Genomic DNA, 20,594 nt, shown 5'->3' on the forward strand with positions numbered 1-20,594 from the left:
CTTTGTGGCCTATTGGCAGAGTGACTAAAACCTATCCAGGAGAAGATAATCGCATACGCACCGCCGAAGTACAGGTGAAAGGACGAACTTATCTTCGGCCTGTTGCCCGGTTAGTTAAGTTGCCATCATGGGAGGATGAGGAAGAAGAAAATAACTGAGACTTTCCTTACTTATTACAAATTTAGATACTAAATTTGGGGGCGCCAATTTAGGAAAGTCTATCCCTTTAAATGCACTTTCATATTTAACCACTAGGGGGCACATGCCTTCCATCTTACTGATACCTATACACCTTCCCCTTTAAGACCATGCGCTTTATACACTGCACGCGCTGGGTCACGGTGAGCATCCGAACTTTAAAGCTGTGTGCGTTCATGCAGAAAAGTAAGTTTATTTATCATTTCTAGTTAAATCATGCATGTTGATGATACTGATGTTGTTGTGATGATGTTGTATTAATCTTGTAAGAGTATATTTGCACAAGATGACGTTATTTGTTAATCGACGTCAGAAAGCTAGCGTGCTAGATTCAAAGACCCGTGCTACAGTGCGTTGTTGTTACATTAATGTATAAATGTTGGTTTGTAAGCCATATTAAGATAATTTTGGGATGCTATACCATCATAATTGTGAATGTATCAACGAATTGCAGATAATGGATCATTTATATGTATATCTGTGTGCATTATGGAAATGTTTAATAGCTTAACAATGATTGTAATATTCATTTGTCTAATTTGCACCATTTTTCTTGTTTCAGACCACACACATACACACCCATACCCTTTATTTGTGTATTTTTACTGCAACTCAATATCTCACCAACGTGACCTGTATTTATGTACCCAACTTTATTAAAGTTCTTTTGGATGAAACTCTCCGAGCCCTTACTCTCTAACCGGAGTCACCAGTTTTCAAGGACTATCTGAACAATCCAGAGGTTCCACCTCTACATGCATTGTCAGCTTATTAAGCATTATCAGTTTAAAAACTTGATGAAAATGATGGCAGAATTTCCATTTTGGGTGAACAATCCCTTTAAAGGGGACCTAATAGGCAAAATTATGAGGTGTTTGAACACCGATGGGTATGTAAACAACGCCTATAATGGTAAAAATCCACTCACTCATTTTTTTATAATTCCTATAAATCAAAAACAGTCTTTTCAAAGAAGATGATTCAGATTCTCCCCTATGATGACACCATTGTAGGGAGAAGCCCCGCCCACAGATCTGCCTTATTAGCATAGACACAATATTTAATTTTCAAAGGAAATGTCCTGAAGAAAATCTGAAGTCTTATACGTTTGCGCCAATAACGGCAATTGGTCTTTTCAACACTAGATTTTTTTCAGAAGGTTAATTCTGAAACATATAAAGGCAGGAACACACCAAGCCGACGGTCAGCCGTCGGGCAGTTTTTGTTCGTCGGCCGACTAAGTTTTCTCAGTGTGTTCCGCACCGTCGGCTGAAGTTGGTCCTCGTCGGCTTTTTCCGGTCGATTCGACATGTTGAGTCGGCGTCAGAGCCCATCTGATCATTCTGATTGGCTGTTCAGCTACTGCCACCTGCTGGTACGGAAAGGCATTTCATCTTACGCAGGCGCAAAACGAGCGTGCTACTTGGCTGTTGGCTGTCGAGCATCGGTTTGGTGTGTCAGGGCAATTTTGGACACAGATGCTGCTGACGTGAGCCAACCCCACAGTCTGCTTTCGTCACCACTAGTTCGTCGGCATCGGTTTGGTGTGTACCTTCCTTAAAGGTGCCATCGAACGTTTTTTTACAAGATGTAATATAAGTCTAAGGTGTCCCCTGAATGTGTCTGTAAAGTTTCAGCTCATAATACACCATAGATTTTTTTTAATTAATTTTTTTAACTGCCTATTTTGGGGCATCATTAACTATGCACCGATTCATGCTGCAGCCCCTTTAAATCTTGCGCTCCCCGCCCATGGAGCTCGCGCTTGCCTTCAACAGCATAAAGTTCACACAGCTAATATAACCCTCAAAATGGATCTTTACAAAGTGTTCATCATGCAACATCTCTAATCGCGTAAGTACAGTGTTTATTTGGATGTTTACATTTGATTCTGAATGAGTTTGATGGTGCTCCGTGGCTAAAGCTAACATTACACACTGTTGGAGAGATTTATAAAGAATGAAGATGTGTTTATGCATTATACAGACTGCATGTGTTTAAAAATGAAAATAGCGACGGCTCTTGTCTCCGTGAATACAGTAAGAAACGATGGTAACTTTAACCACATTTAACAGAACATTAGCAACATGCTAACGAAACATTTATAAAGACAATTTACAAATATCACTAAAAATATCATGTTATCATTGATCATGTCAGTTATTATTGCTCCATCTGCCATTTTTCACTGTTGTCCTTGCTTGCTTACCTAGTCTGATGATTCAGCTGTGCACAGATCCAGACGTTAATACTGGCTGCCCTTGTGTAATGCCTTGAACATGGGCTGGCATATGCAAATATTGAGTAATGTTGTGAGTAAAATTCATGCTAATTGAATGAGATCACACCAGTTTCATTTGACATATTCTGTGAATGTTTCCTGAACATAATTCATTCTTGTTGATCCAACCAGTGCTATTGCAATTCAGACTGGTGCCCTTGTGCAGTGTTGCTCAAGTTTTCTGCACTTTTAAGGAAATGGAAAGACCTGTTAGTGTTGAAGTGTTTAATGTTTAGTTATTTTGAACATTTAAAAGAGTTTGTAGCGTATATATATAAAAATGTTTTTGTTACCATCATGGTGAAGATGTGCGCTTGTGCTTAGGTTGTGAATAGCTGTTGTACACAGACATACATGTTTCATGACCATTGAGAGGGATAAAGCTGATGACCATATGTAGACTGTGTAAATTATGTGCTGGCCCTCAAACTAATTTATTTATATTTCTATAAAAACTAAACTAAAATATCACTTTTTCATATGCTAAGTAACATTTATAGCATGCAAGTAATGATCAGGTAAAGAACTTCTCATCACTGGCTTTAGCACAGTTAAAGCTTGTTGAGAACAACATAGATTTATTTCATGCAGCCACCCATAGCCTAACCACAAGGTCTACACTTCAGCATAATGGTAACCTCAAAAAAACCGACATAACAAACTCTTTTAAATGTCAAATATAACTGAACATCAAACTTTAAAAGGTATTTCCCTTTACTAAAAACACATTAAACAGCACTTAAGTTCAACATTTACTGTCCTGATCTTTCCCTACGCAAAGCATGCTGGGAACTAGAAATCCACTGCCCAGTTTCAATCAATGCAACATAAATGATTCATGTCATCCCAACACAAATGGTTTAGGTTAACCTAACATTTTGCAAATTTAATTTCATTTAACATAATACAATTGAGTGCAAATGCCAATTAAGTAAAAAACTAAAGATTTGTGTTGGTTCAGCTTATTTTATTTAAATAAACTGAACAAGCAGCTAGAATCATTTTTTTGAGTGTAACGTCAATGAGGAAAACTGAGAGAACAATTATTTATCCAAACACTATAATGTTTCTACAGTAGTAATAATGCTGGTAGATTCTGTTTTATCTAGACTGCTGTGACCTGCCTATACCTGTTCTCTAAGTTTACACAGACCTCAAATTTTAGGTTCTGCCTTGTGCCTCATTCCATAACAGCATGACTTCAAATCCTGCTTGAGTAGTAAAGAGGAGTCTGTCCCAATGGCACCATAACTGAGCTGGGAGGTACAGTTAAAGAGGATGAAATACTGCACTAGAGCGAGTTTTTCTGTAAGCTGCGATGTTGTTTCAGAAGCTTGGAGACTCAAATGACAATCCAGACCCTTTCTCAATACCTAGCATGCTTTCTTATCTAGTGGGTTGTGGGTTTAAAGGTATAGTTGATGAAAATGAATATTCCGTCATCACGTTCATGTCCAAACTTGTACTTACTTTCTTCTTCTGAGCACAAAAAAAGTTAAAAAGCACCTCAAAGAGTTTGATCTCATACCTGCTGTCTTTGAATTGGCAGACTGGATCCAGACTTCCAGCGCTGGAGGTCTGTGGTGAACCACCCACTGCTGGCAGTGGTCTGACCCGGCTGAAGCAGCGGATGGGGTGGGTGTTGAATCTAAGGCCCCTGTGGAGAGGACGGGAGTCCAGGTAAGCCACCCACACCTGCAGGATGTCCTGTCAGACGGTATAAAACCAACAGGCTGACGTCAGTTGCCCAGTCCTATGTTTCTCAGGTTATATAAACTCTGTGTTGTATTATTAATATCTGAGTTTTGTTTATTTAAAGGGAGGAACTCCTAGGGTGGGATTTTTGATAAGATTGGGCAGATCCTGTGCCTGATCCTGATGTCACACAATTATGGGTAAAAGTACAAGACGTTTCAATCTAATTATGTTTGCCATCTTCTAAAATTGGGCTGAACGGTTATTTAGTACCATGAGATCCAGATGAGAAAAGATGCTGCTTTAAGCACATATGAGATTTGTTAATTAACATTGCATTTCAGCCTCTTCCGAGAGGCAGATTTGTCTAAATAAACTATGAACAAAACAGAACTAGTCACTGAAACAGTCGAATGTGTCTGTTATTTATTCATCTTTGTCCAGAATGATCAAAGAAATGTTTGTTTTTGCTAAGAAGTCGAGATGGATTTGTTCGCATGTGTGTTAACAGCAGAAGGAACCCATATTTATGGAGGAAGAGAGATAAAAGTGAAAGAGAAAAAGAAAGAGTAAAGCTGCGCTAAATATTCTTACCAGATGCTGTTTTTGAGTGGTTTCTTTTGGAGTTGTGATGTCTGTTTCTCTTGATCTCGGTCCAAATTCCCAATGCCAAGCAACTCTTCCAGAACCAGGTAGATTTCTGCTCAGGAAATTAGCTGAAGAACATGTAGTTTACAAGGATCTTCTGTCCATAATTCACATAAATATTTGAATAATTATTGCATTACTGCGATCCTAATGGAATAGAGTGGATTTAATCGGTAGGATGAATGATGTTATACATTGACCATCAGAGCCTTGGAACTAATTGCTGTGAGGTAGAAAAATAAGTAAAACTGTAATGTATTTAGTGTAATTTAACATGACGTAAAGGTGTACAATGTTTTTTTTTTAACTGTTTTCATTTGATTGTGCCAATATGAAGCTTTTTTTTTATTTGTTTTTCAAACGCAAGATATGGTGTGCCATTAAACAGAATTGCAGATTGAATTGCAGATCCATATAAACAATTGTAACTTGATGTTCCAGTTACAAAGTTATTTTTGACCATGACTGCATGATATTTTACTTTACATACAATCTGACAAAGGGCAGTTTAGGGTAAAGACATTTATCTTAAACATAGATTCAGTTACATATACTGCATAACATTGTTTTTTTGTTTGCTTTTTTTTTTTTTTTTTTTTTTTCTCTGTTTTGACCCTGTGTCCCGTTTATGATGTTTCCTCAAGGGACTACTGCGACAGAGTGAAAAAAGTTAAATAAAACATATGTTACCTCATTTCTCTTTGGAAGAAATGCAAATATCCATGCAATCCAGATATGTGTCCACTTTTGGGCTTTTCTGACAAGCATGCACATCGTTAAAGATGGCAAGCGATTAATGGTCGAGTAACCTGACATGTTTCTTGTCCATGACACGACAAAATTTTAGGAGTCTAAATCATATAATCTGACAGGGTGACTATCATAACTGACAAAAATATTATGTAGTCTGAACCCAGCATAAGGCTGAACACTGCTACTGACAGTTTCTGACATTTTCAGTGCGTGAGATTGTCCTGTTTTGTTGTTGCCAGTATGCCAGAGCATGAGCTCTTGAAGCTCCGACCTCTTCTTGAAAGGGGGCTGGGAACACCAGCTCATTTGCATTTAAAGTGACACACACAAAAAGTGGCATGCTATAAATTTTAACATGCTATAAAAATGATCTGTGGGGTATTTTGAGCTAAAACTCATAGTGTAATGTAATTGTGTTATGAATGTTATTTTAATGTTATTTTAGTGCTGTCAAAATTTAACGCGTTAACGCATACGATTATTTTTTTCAGTTTAACACGCTAAAAATATTAAACGCAATTAAAGCAGCATCCGTTTTTTTCCCCGTCACCCTTTAGCTAGCGTTACATTATATGATCACGCTATCATTCACTCAAGCGCTATTAAACCAATCAAGCATGATAAGAGGCAAAAAAAATAAATAAAAATAAATCTGTACTGGCGTGCTGTCTGTGAATCTCCTGTCGATGGCGTTCTCTTTCACACTTAAACGGACAAAACACACAAACGTATACCAAAATGCCCAAGTATCCTCGTAAACACAGTCTTAAATGAGCTAAATAAAGTCTTAAATGACCATGAAGACTTGTGAATCAGATCTTAAAGTGACAGCAGCCTAATAAACCTGCTAGCCTACTGTGATGTCAAAGAACAAAATACAAAGAGAAAATCACTCACTTCTCTTTACTGAATCACTTTTGTAGCTTTAATATTAGGATTAATCTATATTTAATTTATAATTTATGCAGTGAAGACTGTGAGGTATTTGATAACTTTATTCAAATATTTTAAATACTGTCTTTGTTGCTTCTACGTTAATTTGGAGATTAAATGCGAAATTATTACGACATAAAAATATATTAACTTTAATGTTAGGTGTAATTAATCACGATTAATTACAGAAAAATGTGTGAATAATTAGTTATTATTTAATCGATTGACAGCACCAGTTTATGTATTTGTATGCAATTTAAAATATTTTTTTATTTATTTATTTTTATATTTTATTTATTTAATCTGTCAGGTAGTAGTGATATTTATGTGATTCATTCTCTTTAATATTCCCTTGAAAAACTTTTATAAAATCAACCACTGTAATAACAGGCATCATATGAGATATAATTATATGTAGACCGAGTTAAATATACTCCAAAACATTGTTTTTTTGTTTGTTTTTTGTCTGTTTTGACCTTGGGTCCTCATGTAAACGTTCGTTCATTCATTCGTTCATGTAATAGGGATAGTTACTGTGATCCATTCCATTTAAAAGAAAAACATTCATAAAATCATCATGAAAAAAAAAAAAATCATCACGTATCTAGAGATTTATATGGAAATCATTGTAATAACAGGGCTCATATGAGATATTTAACATTCCTTTGTTATAGCCGCTGGACACAACCCACTCTTTCATCCCTCTGTCTCTCTGTCCTCTGTCTTTCTCTTTGACCTATTGATCGCGTTCTCATGGGGTGTTACATAACTGCTGATACCTCTGAACAGCTCTCTCCTGTTGACACTTGTGGATGTGTTGCCCAGCATGGCAGATTACAAGCCAGTCTTCTGCTCTGTGTTTGTCTCTGTGTGTGAGTACAGTATTCACTCTGTCACATCATGTGCCAAAGGCAGCAGAGTCCAGATTCTCCAGCGGGGCACAGAGAGGGCATACTGAGGGTCAAAACCACCTCACACCCCCCTGCTCTCTGCCTCACTGCCATCAATCCTTACATTCTCACTCACACACACATACACACACACATTAAACATCACACACTGAGGTGGCTTTTTAAAGTACTATAACCCCACTGATTTTAAAAAAATTCTGCTTTCCCCGCTCTTCCAATTTCATACTTGTAAGTACAAGAAAGCTCATTTTCAACATTTTTATGATTGGTTACAAACTTGTTGGTTTATTGAATGCAGTGTTTTTCAAAAGAATGTTACAAAGACATCCATAAACCTAAAACATATAAAATGAAAACTCAAGGCAGGGTACTCAACATTTTGCTTTTTGTTTCTGTTTTGTTTTGTTTCACTTTGATTCGTTTTGGTTTAGGTTTTGGTTTTGTTTTTTGTTTTTTTATTGCATTTCTTTCACTTTGTTTTGGTTTGTTGGTTTTGTTGGGTTTTGTGCTTTTGGTTTGTTTTAGTATTGATTTTGAATGTGCATGTTCATCTTAACTCAGGGGCTAAATTAGTTGGAACAATCTGGAGCAGCATTTTTTGTTTGTTTGTTTATTTATTTATTTATAGAGGAGTTACTGTAACTGAAGTAGAAAATAGATTTCCCTTAAAACAAGACAATTTCATCATGTCTTCAGACAAACATATTTACTTAAAAATAGTGTTTTCCTGTCTTGAATCATTCCACAAAAGTCAGTTTAATCTCCAAGGAAGATGTTGCCAAGGAAGTGTGTGTGGTGCCATACTGACTGTGGCACTTTCCAGAAGTGCTATCAGTGAACATTCCCAGCATCACTAATTCACATTCAGACAGGCACTTGCACACTTTGGGTCATCTTTAAATAGCATGTGATAGGCTCTGATGCCACTTTCTTTGGGAGCAGGATGGGGGCTCTGGAGGTATGGAAAATAAATTTCCTGCTTTCTCCCTGTCCGGATCTGCCTGAGCAACAAGTCGGATCATGCCAGGGAGCGGATGGGCTTGGGAGTAGGCAGGAAATCTCAGGAAGCAAGGGGGTCGGATGGAGTGCCGATATTGGGACCACTCCTGAGCAGGAATCAGGAAAACTGGAATTTGTTTTACAGTTTTCCCAAACTGTTGTTCTTCCTCTTCACCCCTGCAGTCGCTGCGGTTGGCTATCCCACATCTACCTCTATCCCAGTGGGTACATGAGTGCTTATGGAAAAGGGAACATCTGTGTGACTAAACGCTTTTCATTAAAGGTGCCATAGAATAAAAAATTGAATTTATCTTGGCATAGTTAAATAACAAGAGTTCAGTACATGGAAATGACATACAGTGAGTCTCAAACTCCATTGTTTCCTCCTTCTTATGTAAATTTGATTTGTTTAAAAGACCTCCGAAGAACAGGCGAATCTCAACATAACACCGGCTTTTACACAGTTATACAGTCGGGATCATTAATATGTACGCCCCCGATATTTGCATATGCCAGCCCATGTTCAAGGCATTAGACAAGGGCAGCCAGTATTAACGTCTGGATCTGTGCACAGCTGAATCATCAGACTAGGTAAGCAAGCAAGAACAATAGCGAAAAATGGCAGATGGAGCAATAATAACTGACATGATCCATGATAACATGATATTTTTAGTGATATTTGTAAATTGTCTTTCTAAATGTTTCGTTAGCATGTTGCTAATGTACTGTTAAATGTGGTTAAAGTTACCATCGTTTCTTACTGTATTCACAGAGACAAAAGCCGTTGCTATTTTCATTTTTAAACACTTGCAGTCTGTATAATGCATAAACACAGCTTCTTTATAAATCTCTCCAACAGTGTGCAATGTTAGCTTTAGCCCATTAGCCAAACTCAATCAGACTCATTCAGAATCAAATGTAAACATCCAAATAAATACTGTACTGTACATGCATGACGAACATTTTGTGAAAATCAATTTTGAGGGTTATATTAGCTGTGTGAACTTTGTTTATGCAATGTATTAGAGTCGTAAGCTCGGGGGCGGGAAGCGTGAGGATTTAAAGGGGAAGCAGCCTGAATCGGCGCATATTTAATGATGCCCCAAAATAGGCAGCTACAAATGGGGTATTTTGAGCTGAAACTTCAGACACATTCAGGGGACACCTTAGACTTATATTACATCTTGTGAAAAAGCATTCTAGGGCACCTTTAAAACAATCCTGTACAAAATATACCATTGTTACCATATTTATTGTTACCACCACTTTATTTTGATGGTCCCTTTAGACATTCTGTTGACTAAGTAACTCTGCACCTACATGTCTACTAACTTACATTTGAGTATCAGTTGAGCATTAATAGACTGTTAGTAGAATAAGTTGACATGTACTTGCAAAGATAGTAGAATGTCTGTTGTAGAACCATCATAATAAAGAGTTAGTATATATTAAGATAACAGTCTACTAATACTCTTATGAAAGTTGACATTTAGGTGCAACATTACTGAATGTCTAAAGGGGACCATCAAAATAAAGTGTTACCATATACTGATATTGCGGTTGTAAAAAAAATAATAAAATAAAATAAAATAAAATAAAAATGTAATTTTATATTTATATAAGTGATGTAAAGCTTCCCATAAAGATATACAGTATACTGCCTGTCAAACGTTGTGAATACTTAAAGTGTTTGAAAGAAGGCTCACCAAGTTTGCATTTATTTGATCAAAAATACAGTAATATTGTGAAATATTAATTTAAAATAACACTTTTCTATTTGAATATATTATAAAATATAATATTTTATTCTTGTGATGGCAAAGCTGAAGTCATCAGTGTCACATGATCCTTCAGAAATAATTATATATATATATATATATATATATATATTACAAAGGAAAATGACATTTTATACTTTTGTACTAGTATTTCACAACATTACTGTTTTTACTGTATTTTTAATCGAATAAATGCAGACTTGGTGAGAATAAGAGACTTGCATTTTATTTCGCACATTTGTGACTATATGTATCAGCATATATGAATATTATCCCAATATAATTTAAATATGTATACAACTTACCACTGTTAATTATGCAATAAAAATAGATTTTTACTGAATCTATGGCCAATGTTGGGGGTAACGCATTACAAGTAACGTGAATTACATAATCAGATTATTTTTTCAAGTAACTAGTAAAGTAATGCATTACTTTTTCAATTTACAACTAAATATCTAAGTTACTTTTTCAAATAATTAGGGCAAGTTACTTTTTCACATTTATTGACTGACAGCTCTCCTGTCCGTGTGCGTAAACATGATGGGTATTGTAGTTCTAGACTAAATGTGAACATGCATTTACTCAACTCACTTGCACAAAAACATTCAGTATTCCTCAAAATGAATAAAAACAGTGAAATGCAATCTTAGAATTTTATGCAAACCTGTAATAATTAAGTATATTAAATTACACAAATATACTTTATGTATTTAATCTCACTTTATTAGCCAATGTCTTTGCCGCTGACCTTCTAATTCAACCATGCTAATAAGCAAAAATGACTTTAGATTAAATTTAGAATTAAGAGTTTTGAACTTCCTTCTCCTGTATCCTATTCTGCTTTAATCCAGAATGGCAGCACAGATGAAAGGTTTGTTTGAGCTGCGCCCTCTACTGTACAGAAGTGAATCAAGCAACTAACACAATTAGTTACTTTTTTAGGAAGTAAAGCAATATTGTAATGCATTACTTTTAAAAGTAACCTACCCCAACAATGGCTACCACGGTAGCATTATGATTTGTACAGTAAAAGACCTGAAAAACAACAGAGGTCTTAACCAAACAGCCATAAATTCATGGGACCTTTACTTTTACTGAGCAAGACATTATGAGACATTTACAAATCAAAACATAATTTACTCACACTTCTCCCTATTAACTCTCTATTAACTACAACTTTTGCCTCAATAAACTCCTAATTATTGCTAATTAATATTTAGTAAGTTAGTTGTTAAGTTTAGCTATTGGGTAGGATTAAGGGATGTAGAATATGATCATGCAGAATAAGCCTTTAATATGTGCTTTATAAGCACTAATAAACAGCCAATATCCTAGTAATATGCATGCTAATAAGCAACTAGTGAGAACTAGACCCTAAACTAAAGTGTTACCCTAGGTGCCCTCGAATGAAAAATTGAATTTATCTTGGCATAGTTAAATAACAAGAGTTCAGTACATGGAAATGACATACAGTGAGTCTCAAACTCCATTGTTTCCTCCTTCTTATATAAATCTCATTTGTTTAAAAGACCTCCGAAGAACAGGCGAATCTCAACATAACACTGACTGTTACGTAACAGTCGGGGTGTACGCCCCCAATATTTGCATATGCCAGCCCACGTTTCCAACATTATAAAGGCATTAGACAAGGGCAGCCAGTATTAAGGTCTGGATGTGCACAACCAAATCATCAGACTAGGTAAGCAAGCAAGAACAATAGCGAAAAATGGCAGATGGAGCAATAATAACTGGCATGATCCATGATAACATGATATTTTAGTGATATTTGTAAATTGTCTTTCTAAATGTTTCATTAGCATGTTGCTAATGTACTGTTAAATGTGGTTAAAGTTACCATCGGTTATTACTGTATTCACGGAGACAAGAGAGCCGTCGCTATTTTCATTTTTAAACACTTGGGGCCCTATTTTAACAATCTGAAACGCAAGTGTCAAAGCGCGAAGCGCAAGTAACTTTGTGGGCGGGTCTCGGCGCTGTTGCTATTTTCCCGGCGGGATAAATGGCTCTTGCGCCCGGCGCAAATCTAAAATGGGTTGGTCTGAAGTAGCTTCATTATTCATAGGTGTGGTTTGGGCGTAACGTGAAATAAACCAATCAGAGTGTCATCTCCCATTCCCTTTAAGAGCGAGATGCGCTCGCGCCATGGCGGATTGCTATTTACATGGCGTACACGCGAAGAGTCAGTTAATATATATGTGTGTGTGTGTGTATTGGCACGATTGTTCAATTAATTAGCCAATTTCGTTCTTCATTATAAGTAGTAATAGGCTGAATTGAAAATAGGTAGCCTAATTCTAATACACGCAATGACTATTCATCATTACATTTTTATATTTATGTACACAATAATATTCTTTTACACTGTAATCCTTTTGTTTTTAATATTTGGCATGTTTGTGTGATGCGCATCCCTGTGTGTAATAAGCAAAGTCAACGCGCACTGTGGACGCGCCCAGAGGCGCAGTTTCTACCAACGCGCTCTAACAAAAAAATATTGCGCCATTGACTTTAGACCAGGTTTGAGTTGGTCTATGGCGCAGTCTATTTTCAGCTCCTTAAAATAGCAATGCGCGGGCAATGCGCCTGAACACACCTCCTTTTTTGCGCTGAACCGCCCAGGGAGCGCAAGTTCATTCACTAGTTTAGCGACGTGCTTCTGTGGAGGGAAAAGCGCGCTTTGCACGGTTGCAAAATAGGAATGACACATGCGTCGGTGTACAAAGTCAATTGCGCTGGGTGCAAGATAGGGCCCTTGCACTCTGTATAATTCATAAACACAACTTCATTCTTTATAAATCTCTCCAACAGTGTAGCATTACCCGTTAGCCACGGAGCACTATCAAACTCATTCAGAATCAATGTAAACAATATAACAGTATACAATACTCACATAATCCAACGCATGCATGCCGCATGCATGACGAACACTTTGTAAAGATCCATTTTGAGGGTTATATTAGCTGTGTAAACTTTGTTTATGCACTGTTCAAGGCAAGCGCGAGCTCTGTGGGCGGAGAGCACGTGATTTAAAGGGGCCGCAGCATAAAATCGGCGCGTTTATAATGATGCCCCAAAATAGGCAGTTAAAAAAATTAATTAAAAAAAATCTATTTTGAGCTGAAACTTCACAGACACATTCAGGGGACACCTTAGACTTATATTACATCTTTTAAAAACATAATCTAGGGCACCTTTAATTTTTTCCAATTTCATCAAAGGCCGAGCATGGAGGCCTGGAGCAGGTCTGGCCCGACACAAATCCGTGTGCAGCTCCGGATGTCAGCACTGTTCTAACTTCTAAGAGTCAACGCAAGTTGTATTGTTCTGCTTTTACTTTCTGGAAACTTCTCATTCACCTGGAAATCGCCAACATCCTCACCACTAAGCTGAAATCCATCTGCCATAAGCTCATTGCCAGATAAGAGAGACTGTAAAGCAGTTATTTATGAAGAAATCAAGAACTTCAGCAAGTTCATTACACATTACAGCCTATGCAAACATTACATCATGTTGTATACGAGGAGGCCGTGTCGCAAGCGGTTCCCACAGGAGCCGTTAGAGGGTATTTAGTGGAAAGGTCATGTTACACGGGCAGTATGTCATACATGATTTCCACATGCCCAGATAACAACTGGAATATGAGATGTTATGAAACTGGATCCTCCACGGTGTAAAAATAAACCAGAGGAGGAAGATATCCACCCACTCTGAGCATCCCAATTTTCATCCGCACAGGTTCCTGTTTGGTTGACTAATTTTAAAGATGTATCAATAAGTGTGGAATGGCACGGGCAATGAAAGGAAACCACGCTGTTGAGTAAACTCTCAAACAAAAAGCCAATTTTAGAACGTTCCTCCTTAGCAAACACACAATGGCAGGAAAACAAAGAACGTCACACGAGGGGATGGACAGGGTCAGCTCAAGGCAAAGACGCACCCTCTGTCTGAATGAACATGTCCCTGAATCTCCTGTCTGCAAGGGCACTGGGTGCATTCATGAAGTGATGCTATAGTCTCCAATCCTGTCAACACAGCTGACTGAGTGCGTTTATGAATGAAATGGGTTGTTTTTAATGTCTATTTTTAGAAACACATGTCTTGCAGCTGTGTTATCGGAACTGGATCTGTCTTATGAAGTGAGGGGCTTCTGAAACGCACTTCTGAACAGTAACCTTTCCATTACTTAAAGGTGTTGTTCACACAAAAAAAAAAAAATGAAAATTCGGTCATTATTTACTCACCCTTATGTCATTGCAAATTGGTATGCTGTTATTATTTAATTCTCAAATTAAGAATTACAATAATTAAAATTAATTAGAAATGCAGTCATTATTAACTCTCAAATCTCTCTACATCATTATGTAGGTTTCTAATCAAATATGGCATAGGTTTGATGTCAGTAACAGTGAACATGACTTGGTTCTTGCCTTGATCTTGAAATATAACTACAGATTCACAAGGCAATGACAGAATTGTAGTTTTTTGGGTGAACTATCAATTTATTTGTGCTTCTCTTGTAAAGAAAAAGAAAAAAAAAAAAAAAAAAAGAAGTATGGTTTAAAAAAAAACATACTTTAAAAAAAAAAAAAAAAAGAGTATGGTTACTTTATTTTAAGGTGTGCTTGTTACCATGTAATTACACATTAAGTACTGAGTAATATTGATTAACAATATGTACTTACTATAGGTTTAGGATTAGGAATAGGGATGTGTTTATGCATAATTTACTGTAATTACTATATATATAACATATGTGACAAGGACACTGTAAAATAGTGTTTCCAAGAGTACTTATTACAGAAATAATAAAAGAAGTTTGCACTTTATTTTAACGTGTCACAGTGTATCCATTTAAGTACTGAGTAATGACAATTAACTACATGCACTTACTATAGGGTTAGGGTTAGGATGAGGGTTTGGTTTAGGGTTAATTGCACATAATTATTCATAGTTATTACTACAGTAAATACATGTAACATATGTAACACTGTAAAATAAAGTGTTACCTAAAATAATATACTTAAGTGTGAACTGAATGTAATGTTTTCAGACACTTAATGACACGTTAACTACTACAATTAATGAAATGTATTATTGTTTAATTGTATATCAATGCAATTGGCTGAACTTTAAAGTGCTTTTTAACACATTTAAGTAATTTTTTTATATGTAATTTCATAATTACACTGTCAAATATATTAACAAGTATTTGTAAAATGTATTTGTACAGTAATTACGCATTTGTAATGATTAAGTTAGTGCATTTAAAATATATTAAGTTTAAATGTAATATTGAATAATATACTACAGTTAAAATTACAATCAAGTTCTTTACATGTGATTTATGTTAGTCAACACATCATAATAAATGCATTTCTTTAAAACAACAAAATATTTATTAATGATGATTTAAAATGTTTTTTAAAGTAAAAGTTTTTATTTGGCATTATTACATAGTTTACTTTTTAATAGTGTATTACAGTGTAATTATATGTTTAATGCTGAGTAATTTTAATTAACTGCATGTACTTACTCTAGGTTTAGGGTTAGGGTGAGGGTTTGGTTTAAGATTAATTGCATGTAATTGTGCATAATTTCTAGTTGTAGCATGTGTAACAATGACACTGTAAAATAAAGTGTTACCAAATAGTCATGCTAGTTTACTCCTTTTAAGTATACTTAAGTTGCTTTTTATTACATTAAAATATACTTTGAGATTTTACACATATTCAATACAATTAAACACTTCTTTTTTCAAAAGACACTATGAAAGACATTATGCTTACGACATTATGTAATTCTAGACCTTTAGAAATTTCCTTTTACTCACTGTTTGCATGTAATGAAAGTGATTTGTGTATGCGTGACCTCAGATTGCCTGCTTTTCAAGACTTTGACGGCAGGATGTACCGGATTTTGCCCTGACTACACTTGACCTTGGGTCTAGTGGGGTCAAAGATCACTATCTTTTGTTTTCTTTGCCACATCCTGTCTGATAATGTAATGTTTACTATAAAATTACATTATTTCGTCACTTTTTGTTTTCCACAACAAAACACACTTTGTGTCAGCCTATTATAAACAGTGAATCTGGAGAAAGCTCAGTTTGTAGTTGTGACTTCCTCTCTTGAACTTGAAAACACAGTCACATGTCAAACGTGTGTCACGTAGACCTCATGAAGATGTTTGTTTAATGGTTCCTGTCACAACTGTGGTTTATAATGATGTAACAGACTTTACTGTCCCTTTTGATCCAATTTAATGCTTCCTTGCTGAATAAAAGTATTCCTTTAAAAAAAAAAAAAAAAAAAAAAAAAAAAATTTAGTGACTCCAGACATTTGAATGGCAATGTATGTTTAAATTCAAAGGCAGCAAACTTGAAAATAATATAAAAATATTTTAGTTTGAATTGAGTGTGTTACAATTGTACTGGCTCCCTTACTGGATTTTTTTTTTCATTAAAAGCTCTATGCAAATCCTAATGTGAGACATAAGACTCTTTGGTAACATTTAACTTAAAGCTTTTATAAATAATATAATGCATTATAAAAATTATTTTTTACTTTTATTTTTAATTATGCCTTGTAATGCGCCTTATAATGCATTATACGAACTCATAAATAATTGTAACCGCAGTTATAATACTTATGTATTCATTGTTACACTTTTTGAACATATAATGCAATAAAACATTATGAAAAACAACCGATTTCAGATGTAACAAGGAATCTGCAAATATTATAAAGCATTTTGACTTTGGTTACAATTGTTTATGAACATTTAGATAAATGCATTTTTTCTTATGTTCTGAGAGAAAATCTGATCTAACCTAGTAACGTAACTGTTAAAATTAAAGTTTACATTTGTATATAGAGACACACCCTATTCTATGCTTTATGCAGGTGTGTAAACAGATTTGCAGATATTTGATGAATAAATGAGTGACTTTTACAGTTTTGGCCCTCCAAATCATGATGTAAGGTCAGTTTCTGAAGGTTAAAACTTCCTTCCCTGAAGTCCTCGGTACTCAGACACTTTCTTATTAAGCAAAACTTCAGATTTATACAGATTTCTTTTAAAATGACATCAGCAGCTACCTTGTATTACATCAGTGCTGACTTGGACCATGCCCTCTTTGTGTATCTCTATTTAACAACTTCCTAATGGCACCAGAGTCGAGTGGAAATCAGACCCAGCAGCTTTATGGGCCCTGCATGGCTTCTTTATGAGTGCATATTTCTGTGGATGTGTATGTTTTACTGTAATTCTACAGAATAAAAGCATAATCTTACCATAAAGAAAAGATGTTGAACCACTTAGAAGTGTTTTTATCCACACATTGAAAGTAAATGTGGTCCAAAAACAACACTAAATCCTAAAAAAAAGCTGAGACATTTTTCAAAATATCATCTTTTATGTTCCACAGAAGAAAGGTTTGGAACAAACAAAGAGTGTGTAAATAATGACATAATTTTCATTTCCGAGGTGAATTATCCCTTTTCGAACAGGACTAAGTCATCATAGACATAACATGCTCTTTTACTAATATTCCTTGGAGAGGTAAATAAACATTACAAACACACAATTCTTTAAGTATTACATAACAGAAAACATACAGTTGCACATCTTGTGTGGCCCACTCATCTTATCTAAACTGCAGCCCAAATATGTTGAGGTCAACGTTAAACCCAAGCAGATATGTTTCATTTCTCAAAATGATCTGCATTTCTTTCACTCCTCTCGTTTCTGAACTCCAGAAAGCCCCGAGATGAGTAGCCAATGACGTCTGTTTAGTGTTTCTCCAAAACCAGGAAGGACAGTCAAAACAGCAGCACGGACCAACATAAACAGATTCAATCCCAATGACGTAGTGTGAGCGCAATGTCTTGTTCTGAGTTGACTGTCATTGTATTTAAGAAGCATAACCTTTTGACCTTTTAACAAAATGTTGACATTAAGTCTTGATTAACTTCTATTTTTATTGCCCTTTACTGTATTTAAGCATGACACACAAGATTGAATACAGCAACTGAATACAGCCTGGCACCACTTAAAGAGACCTTGGCTGTTCTCAGAGCTCTTAACGGCTGAAGTCAATATCCTCTTGTAGTGGATAAAGTGGATCTCAAGATTACAAATGTTTAAAGCAACTTGTGCAACATATGTCTACACTCTCAACTGAACGTAGAGTAAGATGCATATGCAGTCAGTGCATAACTCCAGAAGTTCTTTAATAAAAACAGGAAATTGCTGAAAGGACATTGGCCAATGACATGACGCTTGTTTTTTTTATTTTCCACTGAATCTTTTACGTTATTTCAAAAATATTTTAAAAAATGCAATTGAGAGTTAGTGTCATTTGACCAAAATGCCGGAAGCCATTTTGTTGTCATGAGATAACCGTGAATGGGGAATTTATGGTGCATTCACATCATGTTGGGATTACCATAATTACAGGATTCAGATTTGTAAAAGGTGCTCATGTCTTTGTAAAATGTCATAATTTGTGAAATTTGTGAACAGCTCATATTTGTCATCTTGTAATTACAGTTATTCCAACATGTCGTGAACACCTTGTTATATCACAGAATCCTCACAGACCCTCATGACTGTTAGTTGAGGTCAGTAAGCTTTGTTGCTGTTGTTGTTCTAAAATACTAGATGAAACTCCAAGAAAACCTTTTCACAATTCGAAAAATAATAATTAATTAAATTAAATAAGTTTGTTTCACTCAAAAAATAAGTTGTACTTAATAGAAAAAAGTTGTGTGAACTCAAAATTTCATTGTAGTAAGCTGAACTTAATATGATTGAGTTGAGTTGCAGCAGATTTCTAATTCCCAGTATGCCTTGCGTCAGACTGTATAAATCAATTTTGAAATTAAGTGTTTGTGATGTGTTATTTTGCACAAGATTAACATAGGGAGACATGCATTAGTGTTTAATGTTGTGTTATGTTGGGATTTCTGTTCTGTTATATAGTTTTGTAGGGTTACCATTGTGGTGAAGAGTAGAGCCTGTGGTTAGGTTAGGTTGAGGATGAGCCGCAAAACTTTTAAGACTACATATACTGTATGAAGTTTGGTTATATACATGCAAGTATATAATGACAGTCTCTTTGAAAGTTATAATAGTATGTGTTGTTTGCTATCTAACATTTGACCAAGATCTGAATGTGAAGTTTATGTAAATTAACTGTATGCACTCTAAAAAATGCTGGGTTAAAAACAACCCAAGTTGGGTTGAAAATGGACAAACCCAGCAATTGGGTTGTTTTAACCCAGCGGTTGGGTTAAATGTTTGCCCAACCTGCTGGGTAGTTTTATTTAACTCAACTATTGTTTAAAAATTACTGTATTGCTTAATTAAAATTAACCCAAAGTATGTTGGAAATTAACACATTTTTAATGTTCAATGAATAATTATTAAACAATAAACATTTATTAAATTGCTTATTAATAAATTTATATTAATAAACTATTAAACTATTAAATTTATATTTATAAAATATTAAAGCTTATTAATAAACATTCACCTTTTGTCTATTATTGTTGCCTCTAATTGCATCTGGTTTTTAATTTCCCAACTATTTTGGGTTCATTTTAATCTTAATTTTTAAACAATAGTTGGTTTAAATAAAACTACCCAGCAGGTTGGGCAAACATTTAACCCAACCGCTGGGTTTGTCCATTTTCAACCCAACTTGGGTTGTTTTTAACCCAGCATTTTTTAGAGTGTGTAATTAACATTATGATGAGTTGGGCGAGCTTGGGTATTTAAGTACCTTAAACATTACTGTATGTGCATCTTGAGACAAAACAATGGCTCTGACATATTTTCAGACATGTCAGTGCAATCTGCTTTCAGTAAAAACAGCTCATGCATTTTAGTCTAGAACTAGCTTAAGCCTTGTCTGTGAAAGCAGGGGATTGAGTTTTACAGTGTATTTTAAATAATTAAATCTAATAATTAAGTTTGGAAATAATGAAAGAAAGCATTTTACTACTTTTCACTTAACAAAATGTTTGTAACCAACATGAATACAAAGATTGCATTTCTATCCACCTTTTTCCTAATGCACCTACTGCGTTTTAGATTATGGGAGGCGCTTCTGGTTTGGGGACATTCCACTCAAAAAGACTGAAACAAATCATTTCAAATCAAGGTTGTGCTACAAATAATCCTTATCCGTCAGTTTGACTGAATGAGCTGTACAATTTCCTTCATGTTTTATTTTTTTCCCCCTTTGTATTCCGCTGTAACAGTATGAGAAAAGACAACATATTCTGTGCATTTGTGGTCGGCTGTCCCGTTTGAATTTATTATATATGCCATAAATAATTCACTGGAATGCACTTCCCTTTTTCACATCT

General features: G+C 35.3%; 1 long non-coding RNA gene across 1 annotated transcript in view; it reads left to right on the forward strand.

Moving 5' to 3' along the window:
• Window positions 1-3,944: 3,944 nt before the first annotated feature.
• Window positions 3,945-20,594, forward strand: part of LOC125279111 — a 59,673-nt gene continuing 43,023 nt past the window's right edge. The window contains exon 1 of the long non-coding RNA XR_007187316.1: window positions 3,945-4,159. This is a non-coding gene — a long non-coding RNA (uncharacterized LOC125279111). The remainder of the gene's footprint in view (window positions 4,160-20,594) is intronic.

This window comes from Megalobrama amblycephala, linkage group LG11 (genome assembly GCF_018812025.1).
Source record: "Megalobrama amblycephala isolate DHTTF-2021 linkage group LG11, ASM1881202v1, whole genome shotgun sequence".
Taxonomy (NCBI): domain Eukaryota; kingdom Metazoa; phylum Chordata; class Actinopteri; order Cypriniformes; family Xenocyprididae; genus Megalobrama; species Megalobrama amblycephala.